The sequence below is a fragment of the Callospermophilus lateralis genome, chromosome 15, assembly GCF_048772815.1.
Source record: "Callospermophilus lateralis isolate mCalLat2 chromosome 15, mCalLat2.hap1, whole genome shotgun sequence".
Lineage (NCBI taxonomy): Eukaryota > Metazoa > Chordata > Mammalia > Rodentia > Sciuridae > Callospermophilus > Callospermophilus lateralis.
The window spans coordinates 91,735,902-91,755,010 of record NC_135319.1 but is presented as its reverse complement, the minus strand read 5'-3'; positions in this window follow the sequence as shown (position 1 = coordinate 91,755,010).

Sequence of the window (19,109 nt, the reverse complement as noted above, 5' to 3'; positions counted from 1 at the left end):
TCTTGAAACATTTCAACAAGAATTCTTGCCCTGCAATGTGTGTTTGAGTTTGATAGAGAACTCACGCCCCCAAAGTCTCAAAGGGTCAGAGAACTGTATTTATTGACTCTCTATAAAGCACCAAAAATCCAATGAATCAGTCCCTCTGATCTTATTACAAGCATCAAATTTAGGGTCTGTACTTTCCTTATACAAAATCTAGTTGCAAAACCTCATAAATCTTTGAAGAAGTCATACATTAGGACTTTTTTTAAATACAGTATTTATAGGGTTGTAGATTTCATTTTGAAGCACAAATCAATAAGGACTCACACTACAGTGAGCTGTCGCATAAGTTGTGAGCAGGGAAATCAACACATTTAAAGAGAAAACACAAGCTTCATCATTCCTTGCTAATTTCAGATGAAATTAAGGAGGCAGTAATTGTCATTCTGCTGGCAGCACCAACACCCTATCCAATTCACTCCACATCGAGAGGTAAGATAAATGCAAAACCAAAAAAGCAGACACAAGACAAATGGATCATACTCTATCAGGCCTGCAGTTAATCACCGCTGCCCCCAAAGTGACTTCATTACGGGAACCAAGAAAAACAGAGCACAATTATGCAGTTTAAAAGGTTTCAATCAGAATGATGAATGGTGGTCTTTGGGTAGCTTATTAACATGTTTGGAATCTTATTTGTTGTTGTTATTTTTCTCAGGAGAGAAGACCTGGAAGGACAGCGTACCTCTAAGACTCTCCTTTGGAAATCTCTAGCTAACAGGACCATGTGTGTCCTGTTAAATTCCCTCTCAAATGGCACAGGAAGTTCCAGAATTCAGAGTGGCCCACCCTGGGGTGGTCTGACTGGACCCCGCCCTTTGCAGAAGGGTGAGCCAAGACCAGGCAGGGAAGGGATAGAGGGGTCAGGCGCTGCCCACCACTCAGCCAGGACCTCGCCCCACCCCTCTCCAGCGCCGTCCTGAAGATGTGTTTAGCAGCAGCTCATTGCCATGAAGGCCACAAGGGGGATGTGAATAAAGGACATGCTGAGACACGAGATCCAAAAGGAACCTAACCACAAGACAGCCTTTCATGCACAGGCAAGTCTGAGAGCCAGGAGAGGGCCCCTTCCCACCTCGCAGCATCTGCGGGCTCCACCGCTTTCGTGCCATTTCTGGCATCTTTGAAAACGCTAACAGTTTTCTCTGTTTTCCTTACAAAGTTTACTTTAAACACATCATGGAGGCTGCAGGAAACCAGCCCTGAAGTTTCCCCGAACACTGTTTTCCTCCACACTGAGGTTGTCGGTCACCACGGCTCTTGGCCAAGATCGCCCGTGCCTGTGGGCGTTCAGCTGAGGAGCTGGGGGCCACAGTGGGCTTCATCTCAGAGGAGTGGGGAGAAGGGACCGCAGCCACTTATCAGCACTCGTTCTGAAACTGACTTCACACAAAACCTCACTGGCCCCCTTCCACCCAGCCGCACGTCACTCAGGACTGCCCAGAGCTGGTGGGGATCACTGCTTCAGTCCCCTACAGCAGCCGCGACAGGCCACCGCAGGCTCAGTGGCTGAAGAACTTGGCCTCTCCCTGGTGGAGGCCAAACTCCAACCCCAGGCATCGGCAGAGCCGGCTCCTTCTGAGGTTCTGGAGGAGCGTCCACGGCCATCTTCCCACCTCTGGAGTCCATTGTGCCCGAGCTCATCACCCTCCAGCCCAGGTGCCTTCCAGCTCAGTCCTGACCCTCCTGCTGCCTCACCTCAGGCCTAGAGTCACGGGGTCCCCCCCACCTGAGACCTCCAAAACTATGAGCCAACAAAACCTTTTCCTCCTTTAAAATTGTCCGTGTCCAGCTTTTTGGTCCCTGCACGAGGTGGTGGCAAAGCTGACTAAAACACCATGTCAGGTGTGCTCAGTCCTCAGGGCATGGGTGTCTGCGAGGCCACTGAAGGGGAAGTGTCATGGGGTCTGGGGGCCTGGAAGTCAGGGGGAGGTGTTTTCATTTCCAAAGCAGCCCGTTGGACTCTCGAATTAACAGTAACATTACCAAACAGAGGGAAACCCAGAGGTCCTCCAACCCAGGACCTTTCCTGCTGAGAGCCGTAGCCGAGGTGGAATGACACATGGCATTTTTGCCAGAAGGAGTGGTTGAGAGGTGATGCCAGCAAGCCATTGAGGTGATGATGGTTATGTTAAGCTGTGTATTCAATTGTATATTAGACCCCAGATGTCCACCTGGCCTGCTACTTTGGAGTTCTCCTGGGGATTCCGGAGAATTCCCATTAGTTGGGGAAGTGTAGGAGGAGGTATTTCCGGAGGAGGGATTTCCGGTTGGTGTGTGGTGTGTCCCCGGGAAAAGGCTGCATGCATGGCGTTCGCGGGAGTGCGGAGAATAAAGGAGTTCCTGTTTTGAACCTACAAGGCTGTGTGGCGGCTCGGTTATTTTGTGCCCAACCAGACTGCAGCACTTTCCCACTGTGAGGATGACACCGTTGCCACCAGAATGCAGGATCCATCACCCAGGCTGCAGGTAGCGGCACCACCATGTCCATGGGAAACTGAGACGCAGATGTGAGAAGTGAGGTCCCCGGACACAAGGCCACATGAAACAGCCTGAACCGTTGGGATTCTAGGCAAAGCCTTCCCCGGCTCTCGGGCAGCTGCATTCAGGGAGGTGCCCTGAGCCAATGCCAGGACCCTAAAACTCCCCGATAGTGGGGCACATGTCAGGGTGGAGCTCGCCTTCACGGACACCAAGTGGTGACGGACGCAGGCCCAGCAGAACAACCATCTTCCACGTGTGTGCTCCTGAGCCACACTCTCTTGGCTCACTCTGAACCTTGACATCACAGAAGCTCAACCTGTGCTGAAGAGCCCTCACGGCCCGGGGACCACAGGTACAGAGCTGGGCTTCCTACCTTGGGATTCCAGCCAGAGCCAGTGGGTTTCCTCTGCCCGCACAGTGGTGGACTTCCTGCAGTTGGAAGGAGCTATGGGCTTGTGGAGCTGGGGCTCACTCACTAGGGGAACGGGCCGAGACAAGCCGCAGGGACCTAGCCGGCTGACCAGGCCATGCTTATTGGCTCCTGCTGATTAAGTAAAGTAAATTGCAGCTCAGAAATGTGTTTGAGGAAGGGATTTTGTGAAGCTATTGTTCTTGTCTCAAAACTCACAAGTTCAGAAGATGCCTTGAAATGTCTCTTCATTAACTACTGTCACCAACAGAGGCCTGAGCAAGGTAGATTCATCCCTGTCCCAAGCTGAACTCATGGAGCGGAGATAAGGGTATTGGAAGAGCGAGCAGCACTGCTCCAAGGGCCCCCAATCTGAGCAGGGAGCTCCAGGGGCAGGAGCAACCCGCCAGGGACCACTCCCCCCAGCTTCTCTGGGGAAATACAGCCACTCAGGGCTCGTGCAGGGGCTGGACACGAACTGCTGGCGGCATGTGCCATCACTGTAGGGCAGCACCCACCAGCAGACGAGCGTGAAAGCACCTCATCTTCAGCTTCTGAAAGGTGCATTCACTAGTGCATGCTCACCTCGTGCAGGAGACCTGGTCCTCGAGGACCCGACACCCAGAAGGAAACCTCTGCCCGCAGCTGGGCCATGACAGAAGCAGCATTCACACCTGGCCCCGGTTCCAAGCCCAGCTCTTTGCACCTGGTGTATCATGAGCCTGAATCCTGGTCACTGTAATTAAGAAAGCAGGAAGTACCAAGGTCAGGGCTTGCATGTGCCCACAGGGTCCACACTGCAGTCTGGGGTACTGTAGCCCCCACCCACTCCTTGCTCCAAGCCAAAGCTCTAGCCCACTTGGCCAAGTTAGCAGACCTGGGTCTACAGTGTCCCGGGAGCTTGCCTTGGAGACTAGCTTCCTTCCAGAGAGCATACTCCTGATCGGCAGCATTGACCTCAGATGTGCTCCATCCCAGGACATGCTGAAGAAAAAGAGGGGTGGAGTGTGTTGGAGGGGTGGGCAGGACAGGAGGAGTGGGAACTTGGGCGAAGAGAGACGCCAAAGGCAGACCTCCCCAGGACTGTCTCTGACTGTCTGCAAGCTAGAGGGCCGTCTGTGCTTGAAGACTTCACTCATGAGATTCAGAGGGTAGCACCTTCCGAGACACACATGGATGACACTGAACCTCAAAGGGCAAGGAGATACGGTCCTCTTCCCCTTTCACCAGGCTCTCCCTGCCTCTGATGCAAGCTGCTGACCCACCCCTCGCCAGCTACTCAATGAGCTTTGAGGCCTTGGGTCTAAGTGGTGTTTAGGTGGGGCACCTGGGCAAGCCACATGGTCCTGCTCCCCATCATCACCCTCACTGCAGGTGCCTCCAACAGCCCCGAGTCCCCAACCTATGGGCTCTGCACTGCAGTGACTACAGAATGATGGCCACAGTCTATGGAGGAGGTCACCCCCAAGGGCTGATTTTTTAACGTTTTGGGATAACAAGGTGTTTCTAAGAGGAGAAGTATTGCCGTGCCCTTCACCCAAGCACCTCCAATATCCACGGTCGACCACTTGCCCTCTGTGAGGGGCAATCCCATTAAGCCTAATTGCCCGGCACAGATGCCGGCGTTCCAAGCTGAGAACAAATGAGTTGCAATTTAGCTTGTTTTTTTTTTTTGTTTTTTTACTTTCCATTTTGACCTTTCTTCTAGAGCACTTAGGGAGATGCTTCTAAGACTGTGACCCCAGCAGGCTCCCTGGGGTGGTAGGGCAGGCAGGAACATGGGCAGCCTGGTCATGCTGCCGCAGCTGCAGACACACAGGGAGGCAGAAAGCAGAGGGAGCAGGAGGGAGAAGACAACTCCTCAAGCAGAGACCCCAGGAAGCAGCCTCTAGAGGATACGGAATCTTATTCTGAATCCTCACATTTCCAAGATGGAAAGGCAAGAGGCCTAGCTCTCTGAGGGTCCCTGCAATGATGAGGGCTGGGTAGGCAAAAAGGCCACCCGGGGACCAGACTTGTCCTGCAGCATCATTTGCCAAGTGGACAGCAGCTGGGTGAGCAGAAGTAGCAGAAGAAAGTCCCAGAGACTTAGAGGGATATTTAGAAGAAGGGAAAATCCCACTAGTTTGAAAAAGGCAGGAGAACCTGCAAATTAAAGCAATGGGTAGCACTACACACCTGTGACAGTGGCCAAAGTCCAGGACCCTGACAACAGCAAGCCCAGTCAGGACATGAGCCATGAGAACTCAGTGGTCACTGGTGGGAATGCAGAGTGACCAGGGTGCTTTGCAAGAGCCTGGCAGCTTCTTAGAAAACTAAACACATGCTTTTCATGCAACCAGCAGTTGTACTCTGGGTATTTATCCAGAGGAGTTGACAGCTTAGGTCCACACAAGCCTACACATGAGGTCTATAGCAGTTTATTCATAATTGTCAAAACCTGGAAGCAACCCACTGTCCCTCAGTAGGTGAATGCAGAGAGAAGCTGAGGGACATCCAGACAGTGGAAATGTGACTCCATGCTGAAAATAAATGTGCCGTGCAGCCATGAAGAGACACGGAGGGATCTTAAATGCAGATGGCCAGATTCAAGACCCAGTCAGGAAAGGCCAGGTGCCGTAGGATTCTAACTGGGAAGTCCTGGGAAAGGCGACTACAAAGACAACAAACAGATCTTGGTTTTGAGGAGCAGAGGGGGATGAATAGGCAGAGCACGGAGGATTTTTAGGACAGCAAAACTCTCGTGTGGTATTTCAATGGTGGATACTGCCATTAAACATTTTCAAAACCCATGGAATATATACCATCAAAAGTGAACCCCAATGTAACCTGTGGACTTGGTGGTGATGATGTGCCAATGCAGGATCGTCCTTTGTAACAAATGTGCCCCTCCAGTTGGGGGTCAGCAGTGGGGGAAGGTGCCCATGCACGGGCAGGAGTGATGGGACATCTCTCTACCTTCCTCTCAGTTTTACTCTGAACCTAAAACTGTTCTAAAAAACTTAAGTCTTTGAGAAAAATAGAAAGAACACAAAAGAAAAGGAGAAAGACATACAACCACCACCAACCGGACTGAACAGACTTGGATGTACAAGACGCACATCTTAAAGGCCTCGGCCAGGTCCAGCACCACCTCGAGACGCTGAAAGTTCCACCCGCGTCCCTGCTGGGATCTTGTGCCCTCCACCGTGCACCTGCTGTGGGATCTCAGGGGCTCCGTCAGCACCTCTGTGGCGGCTGGGTTTGCTCCTATGGCTGCTGTAACCAAGTCCCCCAAACTGGGGGGCTTGAAAGGGAATTTGTTCTTTCCATCCAAAATCCAGTCGTGAGCCGGCCTCTGTCTCTCCCGAAGCTCCAGGGGGTCCCTCCTGCCTCAGCGAGCTTCTGGCGGCTCCAGTGTTCTGGGTTTGTGGCCCCATCACAGCAACTGCTCCCTCCGTTGTCACCTGGGCATGTTTGCAGGGTGTCTTCTCCTTTCCTCACAAGGACATCAGTGACCAGAGTTGAGCCCACCCTATTCCAAATGCCCTCTTCTCAACTAGTTCCTCAGCCCTGTTTTCAAGTGAGGCCACACTATGCTCAGCCTCCAGCGAACTTTCTTGAAGCAAGGAACTCAACCCCAGCAGCAATGGGACAGCAGCTCAGCCCTTCAGAGTGTCACCATGTGACCCTCCTCCTGTCCTCAGGTGGCATCGCCATCCCCCGTCTTACACCCTCTGGGAGGCAGGGGACACCAGAGCCCCTTCGTCATCCCCAGAAGCACCCGAGGACACCCTCGACACACCCACCCTCCATGTGTGACTCTGGGGAGCCACAGCCTCTCCTCCGCAGCAAGTCCAGCCCTCCCGCTGAGGGTATCTCAGGCGCAGATCTCAACGCCATCGACCCCCTGCTCTCTGAGCCCCCTTCCTCCTCCGACAGCTGCTCCCCCAGCCTGGAATGAAGCTAGACCAGAGATGAGAAAGTGCCCACCTCCCTCGGCCTGCTCCCCACCATGTCCTCCACGGGCACTGAGTCCAGAGCCAGACACCTGCGTGTTTGCAGGAAGGGGCAAGAGCTGGCCAAGCACAGTCCACAGTGCAGAGCGTGTAGGGCTCACGCTGCCCAAGGAGCACCTCGTTCCCCAGGAGGCCCATGGACACAGCAGGGCAGGGGTCACAGACGTCCCTCACTTGGCCGCAGCTGTGCTCCCAGCCTGCACGGTCCTCCAGGGCTTGGACCCAAACTGCAAAGTGACGTTTCTTCATTATCTGGACCAGCCACATATGCTATGCATTTGCCAGGCTTAAAGAGAGCACCATCTCCATCTGTGTGCTTCTCAAAGCTGCATCAAACTCAGGTTTTCTTTTATTTTGTCAGATATCAAGTTTCCACATCCAAATCTTGCTTAGCTCTCAGAAAATTCCTAAAAACTAAAAGCATAGTAATATATAAATAATTTAATTTAAGCCTGAAATACTCCTGGTATTTATACACAAAATATTGTAAAATTTAAAACTTATACAATTAACTAGCCAAAAGATTTTAGAAAAGATTTTCCAGATGATCCAGAGAACCATGGAATTGAGGTTTCAAGATTCATTTTAAAAGTTCTTATAAGTAATTATCTGCCTTCTGGGATCTTTATTTCTCACGGTCCTGAGTCATCAGAGCAATCTGTCTCCTGCTTGTCTTCCACACACCCATCGCTTGATTTCCCTGGGCCTTGGCCTCCCAGGGTCTAAGGCTTCCCATGATTGGTACCTGCCTCTTTGTGAAGGGTAGACCAGGAGTAGGTGTCCACAGACTTCCTGAGCCCCAGACTTCCACTGGCCATGCCTTTCAACCATATTCTGTCCCCAGATCACCAGTCCCCAGACCTCCAAACAATGCACCTCCAGGCCACCTGCTTTGTAGGCTGATGGTGGCTGCACCTTGGCCAAGGGCAGAGGTGACAGTACACAAGAGGCAGCACACACTCGTGCCATGTAGGCCCCAAGAGGCAGAGCCCACCCAGTCCCACCAGAAGCACAGCTCACAGCTCCCGTGACTCTCAGGGCCGCTGCAGCCACATGAGGGGGCACTCCTGGGCAAGGCTCCCCCACCGTGTCCCTGGACACGGACACTCCAGGCAGTGGAACCCAGGAGACCTCGCTGTTGCCATCTGGGCTGAATGTCTTCTGCAGTTTAAGCTACTGTGAAGGAGGGAGTACCACCTCCAGAGCTGATCCTGTCAGCAACATGAGGTAGATTAGATGTGCTTTAATAATATGGATAATTACTAGCACTTCAAATTTAATTAAGAAAGATGCTTCTGGCTTTATTTGTATTGTGCTTCATATCTCTACTCATCTAACATCTAGGGATTAACAAGAAAAAGAATTATTTACACAAAATCTTCAGGTCCTCCAGAGAACAGAGCATGTTCCAGCAGCTGGGACCTCTGTAGAACTGTTCAGATGCCAACCATCCCCTCGCCAACCACAATCGCAGTAGACACCTTTTTCCCCCGGGCACATGTCCCGAGACGACCGGCCTGAAGCCACAGATAGTTCCCGTCCTTCTGTGCGCTGTGGTGATCTTCCCTCTACAAGGGTGCCTAGGACAAAGTTTAACTTATGAGCTAGGCACAGTAAGAGATTAGCGACAATAGCTAATGATTAAATAAAACAATTATAACCATATGCTGCAATAAAAGTTATGACAATGTGCTCTCTCTCCCTCCCTCCCTCCCTCTCTCTCTGAAGAGCCGAGACATGCATTAATATTTCCCACCCACGAGGAAGTGCAACCTCGGAAAGCAAGGCTGTGAGCAGGGCCGGGCTCCCCTAGAGCACAGAGGTTTGCCCCACATGGGTCCAGAGCATCAGATCCAAAGGTGGTGTAGCACGTGGCCACTGGGGACAGAGGAGGACAGGTGCCTGTAGAAAAAGCCATGTCAGGGGTCTGAGTGTAATGGGGACCCCTTGATAGAGGAGAACCAGCAGGACTTTGAGATGGGGCCTTGCCAGGCTTCCAAGAAGGGCGGGGTGACAATCAGATGGGGTAGAGATGGCACAGGGCAGGCGGTTCCCGGCAGAGAACAATTTCTCTGTGGAACCTAGAAATCATCCAGAGCTTTCCGTCTAGCCCCTCAGTTCCCACACAGGGCAATGGAGGGTTTTGGAAAACCCGTAAGAGCTTCCTCAGCCACCAGGCCCCAGGGCACACAGTGTGGATGGCCAGGGCTGGCCTGAGCCCTGCCCGCTCTGCCTCCCTCTGGGCTGGTCCTCCCCATGTGACTTCCTGTCCAGCCTCCTCCCAGGTCTGCCTCCCACATCCTAAGACCCCCCTAACAGGAGGGCGAGGGGGCTCCTCCTGTCCACCTCTGAGGGACCTTGTCTGCTGTGAGAGCCCAGGACTTCCCGGGCTACAGGGTTTTTTTGTTGTTGTTGTTTTTTGTTTTTTGTTTTTTGTTTTTTTTTGAGATGCAGAGTCCTGAGGCTTTGCCTGCTGGGGGTGGGGAGGGGCTGAGGAGGAGCAGAGGTGGCCAGTCTGAGGCCCCCGCGTGCCCATTCTAGTGAGAGTCTCATATTGCGCCCCTCCCTAGGAGGCCTGCCCTTACTGCTCCAGTGCAGGATTTACTGAGCTCAGCCTCAGAGCATCAGCACAGAGAAGCCCCGCTGCTGAGGAGAGTGCAGGGGTGGTGGGTGGGGCAGAGACCACAGGGCAAGCCTGACCAGGTGAAGGCGGAGGAGAATGGCCTCCTGGAGAAGTTTGTGCAGTGGGCAGAGAGAGGAAGGGGTAGGGGCTGCGGTGGGGTCGGTTTGTCCCTGTCCACCTGCATCTCCTGCCTGGCTCCCCTGGGGACACTACTCAGGTCTGCCTTTTCTGGAACCACCGCTGCTCTCAAGTGACCGGCGGTGCTGCAGAGCCAACACACCGTCTCGGCCCATTTCCAAACCTGCACCATCGGTGGCTAAAAGGGACTGGGAGAGACCAAAGGACATGACTGTGGCAGCACCAGCTCGGATCAGCGGTGACAACACTGAATGGCAGAGCCTTGTTGGGAGAAAGAGCCCCTGAGTCTGGGGAAGCCACCACCCTCTTTGACCAACTGTCCACACCCAGGGGCTGCCCAGAAGGGGAGCCTGACCTTGGATGGGGCAAGCGAGGACAACACCCTAGTGCATCACTGCAGATGCCCGTGGCCCCCAAGTTTCAGGACAGGGTGGCCGACACAAGGTTCCACGAAGGCACTCCACGCTCCAGAGACGGTCTGATCCCACTCAGTCCCCTCGTGGTGCCTGGAACTCCTGCTTCATGGAGTGGCGACCCTCCCCGCCCACAGACAATGGCAGAGAGACAGCAGGGCCAGGGGAGCGCCAGCCAGTGCCCCAGGTTCAGCCAGACCCAGAGACAGGATGCAGCCCTGAGCAAGGAGCTCGTGGGGCGGGGCTGCAGGCCTCCCTGTCGCCCATCTCCAGCCCTGACTCCTGCTCCACTCAGGGTGAGGCAGGCCCCGGCCAGGCTTCCTCTGTGGGGAAGTTCAGGGGAGCAGCTCTCGCTCCTGGACAAGAAGACCTCAGCATGAGGGAGCCTCACCCCACTCACCCACGGAGGGGACCGGCAGAGTTCCCAGTGTGATCACTGACTCTGGAGACCGAGCTCTCTTGGCACTGCCATCTCCACCTCCCTGTGCCACGTCCACCTCTGTCCAGATGGGCAAGGAGAGCTCACACAGCAGCTGGCCTGCAGAAGAATCACTGGTGCACCTAGGCAAGGAGGCAGACAGCTGCTTCTGCTCTCCTCAGTGACCACGTGCCACAGGGGACACGCACTCCCCTTACAGGGAGCAGTCACGTGACCCTGCATCTTAAGGACCTGTGCAGCTTTAGAAAGAGCAGGTGACAAACTGAGGGCATTACCTCTACTTACCAGTCCATCATAGTCAAGGTTCCAGTCAAGAGGGTGCCCACGGAGCCTCCAGTCTGCGCTCTGACCTCCTTGCAGTTCCCTGAGAGTCTGAGATAGGTTTTAGTTTGGCCCCCAAAAGAGTCATTTGTCAAAGGGCTGGTGCAAGCCCCATAGTGGGTACAGATCAAGAGCAACGGCAAGTGGAAAGTTGCTGTATGCCGTGATGTCCTCAGGGTCTGCATGCTTGTCCACAGCACCTGGAGCACTTGACCACGGCCGCAAGGACAGTCCAGCAACACCGTGACCTGCAGAGGCTGCTTAGGCCACTCCAGCAGCAAGCACTCTCGAAGAGCGAGGCCAGAGAAGGCCTTCTGGGGCAGCTCTCCAGAGAGCAAGCTTCTCAGAATCTGCCCCAGAACTGAACTTTAAAATCAAAGATTAAACCATGTTAACCCATCAGAGGGGCCTGCTCTTTCCACGCTCCTGAACCTGCCGCTCAGGCTGCCCTGCGGACGTGGCCTCCAAAGCTCTGGAAGGCCGTGCATGTCTTTCTGCCTCTCGGGCCGGTTTCTCTCTGAGTCCCTCAAGCATTCAGGCCGGGCGTCCAGGATTGCCTACCCAGAGCTCAGCCTTCCGGACGCTCACCTGTTTGGACGGCAGGAGCGCTGTAGGAAGGGAGCTGGCGGTGGGGGGGTCAGGGGGTCACGTGACCTTGGGCATTGGGTCCAGGCACTGCTGCCAAGTGGCCCCTGTAGCCGTCCCTGCAGGAGCTTGGCTGCCTTGTGTGTTTCTGTGGGGGCTGCAGGTGTGGCACCCTGGGCCAAGGGACATCGCTGCCCCCTTGCCCTCCCTTCCAGTCAGTGCTTTCGCACTCAGCCACACTGACCTTTGCCTCTGGCTGGGGAACGTCTCCAGGCACGTCCCAGTTCCGTGGCAGCTGTCTGTACGCTGTGGACCACCATAGGTTAGTGTACCGCTGCATCCTCGGCCACTCCCCACTGAGCCACCATCTGATCTGTGTGCCCTCCTTGCCCACCCTCTGACCTCCACCCACTAACAAAGAGCACAGGCCTTGAACTAAGCAGGCCTTCGATGAATGCATCCTTACTGCATGAGTGGATCCAAGTCAGGCTCCAGGGGCATGTGCAGACTCCCCAGCCCTGGAACACCCCAGAACAAGCCGTTCGACAACAGATAGGAGATATGAGGTAGTGCTCAACTTGAGTTGTATTGAGGAGGCTAAAGAATGACAGAATTCACAGAAAAACCAAGGTGGAAACAGAGACCACACCTGAGTCGAGTGCCCAGCTCTTCTCCCTGGGGGCCAGTGCTGGTGGCATCCACTCACTGCTTGTCCAACGGAGGTTTGCTGGACACCCCAGGCCAGGCACTGGGGCTGCATGGTCCTTGCCCACAGGATGGTCTCTGGTGGGACACCTCTTCATGGACAGCCAGCCCCTCTCCTCCCTCCTTCTTGCCGTTCCGGACGCCCCGAGGAAAGCACAAGCAGACAGGCCCAGAGCCAGCCCCTGGGCTGGGGCCGTTTGAGATGGAGGCGAATGGCTTTGTGTATCCCAATGGCTGAGATATTGGTGTGGCCCTCCCCACGTGGCTGGAGAAATGGCCATCCAATTCTAAGTCACCCAACAAGCACGGCTTGTTCTGCACAGCCTAAAAAGACCTTCACACGTGACGTGTGATCAGAAAGCTACATTTCAACGCTCAGTCTTGTAAAACTGTTGGTGCAGGGGACCCTGCCTTTGGGCTTGGGGTTTGGATCTTGGAGAATGACGTTCACTCCTGACTCCTCTGCAGGGGGAGACCTGGGCGAGGCCAGGCCAAGGTCCCTCATGCATGAGCAGAGGAACAGGTCACCAAGCTTCACCCTGACCTCATCGGCTACCTGAAGGCCGGTCCCCAGATGGGGCCACATGGGCTGCCACCCCTTCCCCACAGGCAACCTTTCCAGGGTTGAAGGCAAACTCAGATCATCTTCAGGAAGCCCTCGAGCCCCGTTTGGTGAAGTCTTAAAGAAGAACACTAGTGAACCCGTGCTCAGCAGGAGGGGCCGAGCAGTGGGAGTGCCAGTCCTCCCACTGAGCCACCCCTCGCTCTCAGCCAGGCGCAGGACTGGGCACAGCTGCCCCTGGCTCAGGTCCTGAGAGGGAACATGCAGTGCTTGGGACACTGTCTGTGGCCTCTGAAGAGCAGCGCTCTTGAACCCTCAAGAGGAAGGTCTGGCTGCTCTGACCGGCTGGTCCTCAGGTGGTGAGGAGGCGTGTGGAGCTCAGAGTCTCCGTCCCAATCTCCTGCCCTGATGGGCCCCCCAGGAAGTCCTCCCAGCTGATGGCAAGGGCCGGAGACAGGAGAGACAGCCCCAGCTTCCGCCCCCAGCCCTGCCCAGCCTGGGAACATGCCCCCCAAAGGCTAACAAATACACGGGTGCCCCTATCTCAGACAGGAAAGACATCTTTCTTACAACCCCCCAAAACACACACCCAGAGAATACAGAGACATGTTTTGGAAACCACAGGAATTCTGCATCCCATCCACGATGCGTCCTGAGGGGGTTTGGTATAAATGTGATTAAAGTTACAGCCTGCCAACAAAATCTGTCACGGACACTGGTGCTGTGGCCCTCGCCCTCTGCAGACCACCGAGCGCACATCCATTCTGGTCAGAGCAGCTCAGCATTTTGGGTACAGAGAATGAAGGGTGACAGTTTTAGGGTTTTCAAGCAACTTCTGCCAAGAAACTCGTCACTTGACATTTCTAAAATTTATATCTGAATAATCACAGTGGTAATTGAAAGAGAGCATGCTATGTGCCAACCAGTTAATTAAAAATTCAAAGGCACACAAACACCAACACTTGCTGGCTAAAGATCTGGATGCTGTAGGTTACCATCAATCCTCCCGGGCTGCAGGCTGACAAGCCGACTCCCTAGATGGTCCCTACGCTCCTGAGGAGGGCCTCCCACGCCCCTCCATGGGGGACCAGGACAGGGAGGGGCGGCAGGCCCAGGGGAGCAGGCTCCCCTTGTGTGGCCCAGAGTGGGTTAGTTTCCTGGGCTGCTGGAACACATTAGCATACACCTGGGGCTTCAGCTACAGAAATGTACTCTTCGTGGTCCTGAAGGCCAGAAGCCCAACACCAGCTGCCATCAGGCGCTCCTGGAGGTCTTAGGGAAGAACAGGTGGCGGCCCTCTCCCAGCTCCCGCTGGCTGCCGGCAGTCCTTGGTGTCCCTTGGCTCCCAGCCGGGCCAGGCCACTCTCCCTCCATCAGCACACGGCCTTTCCCGTGGGTCCCTATCCTCATGACTTCCTTATGAGGACACTGGCCATTGGCTTAGGCCCATCTACCCCAGTAGATCCCACCTCAGCTCCGCACATCGATTTCCAAACAAGGTGCACCCCGAGGTCCTGGAGCATGAATCTGGGGAAACATGCAGTGGAGACCCCAAGGTGCAGCTGAACGGGTCAGAGCCATGCACACCCCACACGGGTCAGCAACTCCGCAGTCCCTCACCTGCTCCAGGTGACATCGGGGCCTGGACTCTCCCTCAGAAGCCCCTGAAACGGACTCCCCCACTGTTTAACGATGCCACTGAGGGGTTTCTACGGGAAGCCACAGAGCTGCTGGACCTTATAGGCCAGAATGGCCTCATTGTAATGCGGTGGCACCCTGAAAGTGGCCCTCATTCCAGTGACCCCACAGGCTACATGCCCCACCCATTGCCTCCCGTCAACCAAACTCGGTCCACGCTGCTGTCCATCTGAACGGCACGACCCTGAGCACCTCTGTGACTCCCCGCTCCTGGAGGCCGAGCCAGAGACGGTGCCTGGAACGGACTTCCAGCAGAGGAGACTGTTCCAGGAGGAGAGCCGGTGAGGCCGAGGACGGAGGCAGGAGGGACGAGAGTGGGGTGCAGGGATGCCACGTGGGAAACACCCACCCAGGCCTGCGGACACTCCCCTCCAGCTGGCCAGGCAGGCCCGTGGGCGGGGATTCTGGCCACACCTGCTTCTTCCTCCTTTAAAAACAAAGCACAGCTAATGAACTATTTTCATCTTTGCAAGTGGCAGAAATGTCATTGGACGCTAACCTGAGCTTATTGGCTTTATTCAACTCTGACAGGTACAGAACCCGGCATTAAAAATGCAATTAGCTGGGGCATTGGGGGGAGCACACGGCCAGACGGACGCCTCTGGGGAGAGGAGATACTCATACCTCGTTAATCTTAAAATTCTCACAGTCACACCCCAAGTAAACGATGCTATTTATTACCCCAAACTTCTCCAGTCTCCGCATCTCCATCAACAGATACAAAGGCAACGTCTCTCCAAGTCACACCATTTCCCAGTCAGACAGAGTGGTCTGGAGGTCAAAAAGACTGACCGCTCACCTGCTGGAAGACCACACACGGGGGTGTCAGTCTTACCTGTCAGCTTGACTAGGCCATGGCCGCCCAGGTATTTGGGCAAACCTTGGCCTGGGCATGCCTCTGAGGTGCCTCTGGTGAGACTGAGTCAAGGAAACGACCCTCCACCGTGTGGGTAGGTCTCATCCAATCAGCTGAAGATCTGAACAGCACACAAGGCTGACTGACGGAGCATCCTCCTGCTGCCTGCTGGACTTGGCACACCAGAGCGCTCACCAGCACACACCGATGGACAAGCGCACCAGCTCTCCTGGTCCCCAGCCTGCCAGCCACCGGCAGACCTCAGGACTTGCCAGTCTCCATGATCATGTGAGCCACCCCCCCCACACACACACACTTAACACACACACAGCACCTCTCCTAAGCCACCCCGGGGTAGGGACTGGGTCAGAAGCTCCTTTGTGAGCCACACACTGCATCTGGATATGTGGACACAGCCCCCTGCAAGGACCCTGGGGAGGGACACACCTTCCTGATGGCCACATGATGAGGTGGCTAGCTCATCAGTGGGACTGTACCAGCCCTAGGTCAAGATGCAGGGAGGTGGACAGGAGCTGAGTGGGCATTAGGCCCGCTTTGCTCCAGGAGACCAGAAGACTGGTAGAGACTCTCCATGTCCCTATGGCCCCAAAAGACAGTCACAAAAATAGAACAGCCTGGTATTAGCCATTTCCCAGAGCCAGGCGCCCAGCCTCGCGAACACTCCGATTTTCTTTGACACATAAAAGGTTCGGTATCAATCAGGGCTAATTGCAGGTTTCTGTGCTACACTCCTGGCTTAAGCTGTTAGCAAAAATTACATTTCATTACATTTTATACTAATCAGCTTCAAGAGCAGAGTGCAAAATTAACTTGAAATATTTCATGCTCACGAATAACCTTTATTTCTCTAAATCGTGGTGTTTTGCAGTAGCCGTCTCATCCTGCTATAGGACACAGCGCTCTTTGCGTTAGGCTACAGCACTCACAGGACAGCTGTTATCCTAATCAGCTATCAATAGCTTATCTTCATGTCATCCCCAAGTCAATAGCTCACACCATTTGTTACTCCATAAACTTCAATACCATAAGTGTTATCGGTTAAATAAATGCACTCCAAAGAGTGGTTTAATGAATCAGAACCAATGTTAAAAATACTCTCGCTGGAAATCCTGAAATCTGCCAAATTCAGGACTTCTGTGAAATATGAAAGTCTCCAGGTACCAAATGCCCAGCATATTCAAACCCGCCCTCCTCTGGCAAGTTCTCGGTGATGTGGTCTCACTCACAGGAAGTAGGACCTGGACGTCAGGACCCTCCCCCTGGAGAACCGGCTCCTGCATGTGTCGTTTTGCTCTTTCCTGACACAATTTTTTCACACATTTACCAAACTTCTCTTTCAAAAGCCAATGCTGAAGCAATAAAATGTCGTGTTTACTGAAGATTTATAGTCTTAGAGTAGCACATGTAGAAAGGCTTGAGTGTCTCACTTGGCCATAAGCTCAGGGCCAGCCGACAGGACAGCACAGGACATCACAATGGCCAAAGAAATCAGAGCTGCAGGAACAGACTCCAAGTACCACGAAGCGGGAGGAATGGCTGTGCCCGGAGCTGCAGCCTGAGAAGCCACACCCCTGGGACGGGGAGAGGCCATCACACTCCAGACAAGGAGATGGCAGAGGAGCTGAACCAGGCCCTGGAGATGCGAGCGAGCGAGGCTGGTCTCAAGGTGCCCGTGCACGTCACAGCAGTGGAAATACAAAGCCAGTAAAGCTCGGGGCCAGGCGGGGCTTTGGGACACTCAGCAGGTCTGACGAGGAGCAGGCCACCCCAGGAGGGCCTGTCACTTGGGGTTGTAGATGGAAAGCTGTTCAGAGAAGACCTCGCAGGTGTTTTATTGTGTCTGCCTTGAAAATTCCCTGAGCTACCGGCAGGCAGAGCCCAGCAGTCTCCTGAGTTAAGGAGACAGAGCAGGAGTCCCCAAAGCCAAAGAGCCTGGAGTTCACAGGCAGAGCCAGAGAGGAGTGAGCTGCTCACCGTGAGAACTCCGGAGATCTACAGCGGGTTCCCGGAACAGCCAGCAGAGCCCTGACCAGTGCACACGGAAAAAACCACCTTCCTGTGGAGGCCATTGCTGAGGTTCACAGGGGGCAGGGAGAGTGCCTAGGCCACCGCCCGAAGGCACTTCCTGAGCCCGCGGCTCACCCAGACGGGCCTGTGCCATGTCCAGGCTGCGTGCTGATCCACCCTTGAGTGACACAGCTCCTGGCCTGTGGCCCAGAGAAGGGTACCTACTACCCTCTCCCCACTGCCAAAGCTGGCCTTGCATACAAAGGCATGCCATGTCCCCAGCCAGGATCCTGGGCTAGGGGACAACAGTCACGCACACTTCACTGCCCGGGGCTCCTGACAGGCCAGCCGAGACTGGACTGCAGCCTCTGCCCTCAGCTGCTGGTCACGTGGGGAAGTGACGGAGGCAGAACGCCAGCCTCAGCCCCCGGGGCCACCGCAGCACGCTCCCGCTCGCACCACCAAGCCCTGGAAGTGGAAATTCTGGTTCTTGAGGCTCTGTGTGGAAACCTAACTTGACATAAAACTAATTACGTGCGCATCAAACAATTATGCAAAACAGGTGGAGTGCTCTAAACAAGGACAATAGCTGCTGCTGCGGAGGCTCTGGAGGAGGCGGTGCCCTGCGGCCCGCGGGGAGGCTCCTCTCTGCTCCCAGGGACCCTCCAGGAGGCCTTAGGACGGTGTGCCTAGATCCCAATGTGAACGGCCATTTGCTGTCATTTTCAGACTCTGCGGACCCAACACATCCCCAGACCTGTGCTGGATCAAGGCCACGGTGTTTCCACGCTCCTGAAACAGGCAGTGGCCCGTTCTGTGTGCTCCAGAAACAGACACCACCTTCCCTCGGGAACCAAGGCTCCTCGACTTCAGGCGCCCAAGCGGAGCCTCAGGATTCCTTTCAAGCCTCTTGCTGCGGCCGCAGCCCACCTGCAGCCCACCTGCAGCCCACCTGCAGCTCTCCGGCTGGTCAGCCACCACGAGGAGTCAGGGGAGTCCTTGACGCCTCTTTTTCTTTACACTCAATCTTGAACCCATTACCAAGTATGATCATCTCCACCCCAAAACCCACCCTGGGCCCACCTGGTTCCCCTGGGCCCACCCTAACCCCGTGGTGTCCTGCCACACACCCCACCCAGGTGGTCCCAAGAGCCGCAGTCACACAAAGTGACTGGACCACCCTCCCCTGGGAGAATGGCCTGAGTGCGGCTTCTGAGGACAGTGAGCCCCCACTCACCACGAAATTCCCAGCCTGTGCCTCCACCCTGGTCCCCGAACTCCAGCACCATCCCCTTGCTGTTTCCTGGGCCAGGTCAACCTGCCCGCCAGCACTGGACAGGAGAGAGCCGGCTCCACCGGTAAACCTGGGTCTCGTGGCTTAACAAGGTGAAGGTGTTTCTCATCTTGGTGAGTTCAGTCAGGACCAGCTGCCCTACCTGAGCCGGTGGGTCACAGAGACAGGAGAGAGGGCGCACAGGCACAGCGTCCCTTCAGAGCTTCAGTCTACGTGGCACATGCGGAATGTGCCGCGAATCCACCAGCCAACTATCCCACCCGAGCCACGCACGGGGCTGAGCCTCCCGGGAGCTGACCTACAGCCTGAGTGGAGAATGGGCAGGAATGGGGGAGACCCTGCAGATCATGTGGCCAGGGTGCTCTGTGAGGAAGTGACTTTGAAACAGAGTGACGTGGGCACAGAGAGAGCCAGGAAAGAGCCCAGTGCTTGGGCCAAAGAACAGGCAGCTCTCCCCACTCCACCTGCTGGCCCGTGTCCCAAGCAGGTCCTGCCCCCCGGTGGGGTCCCC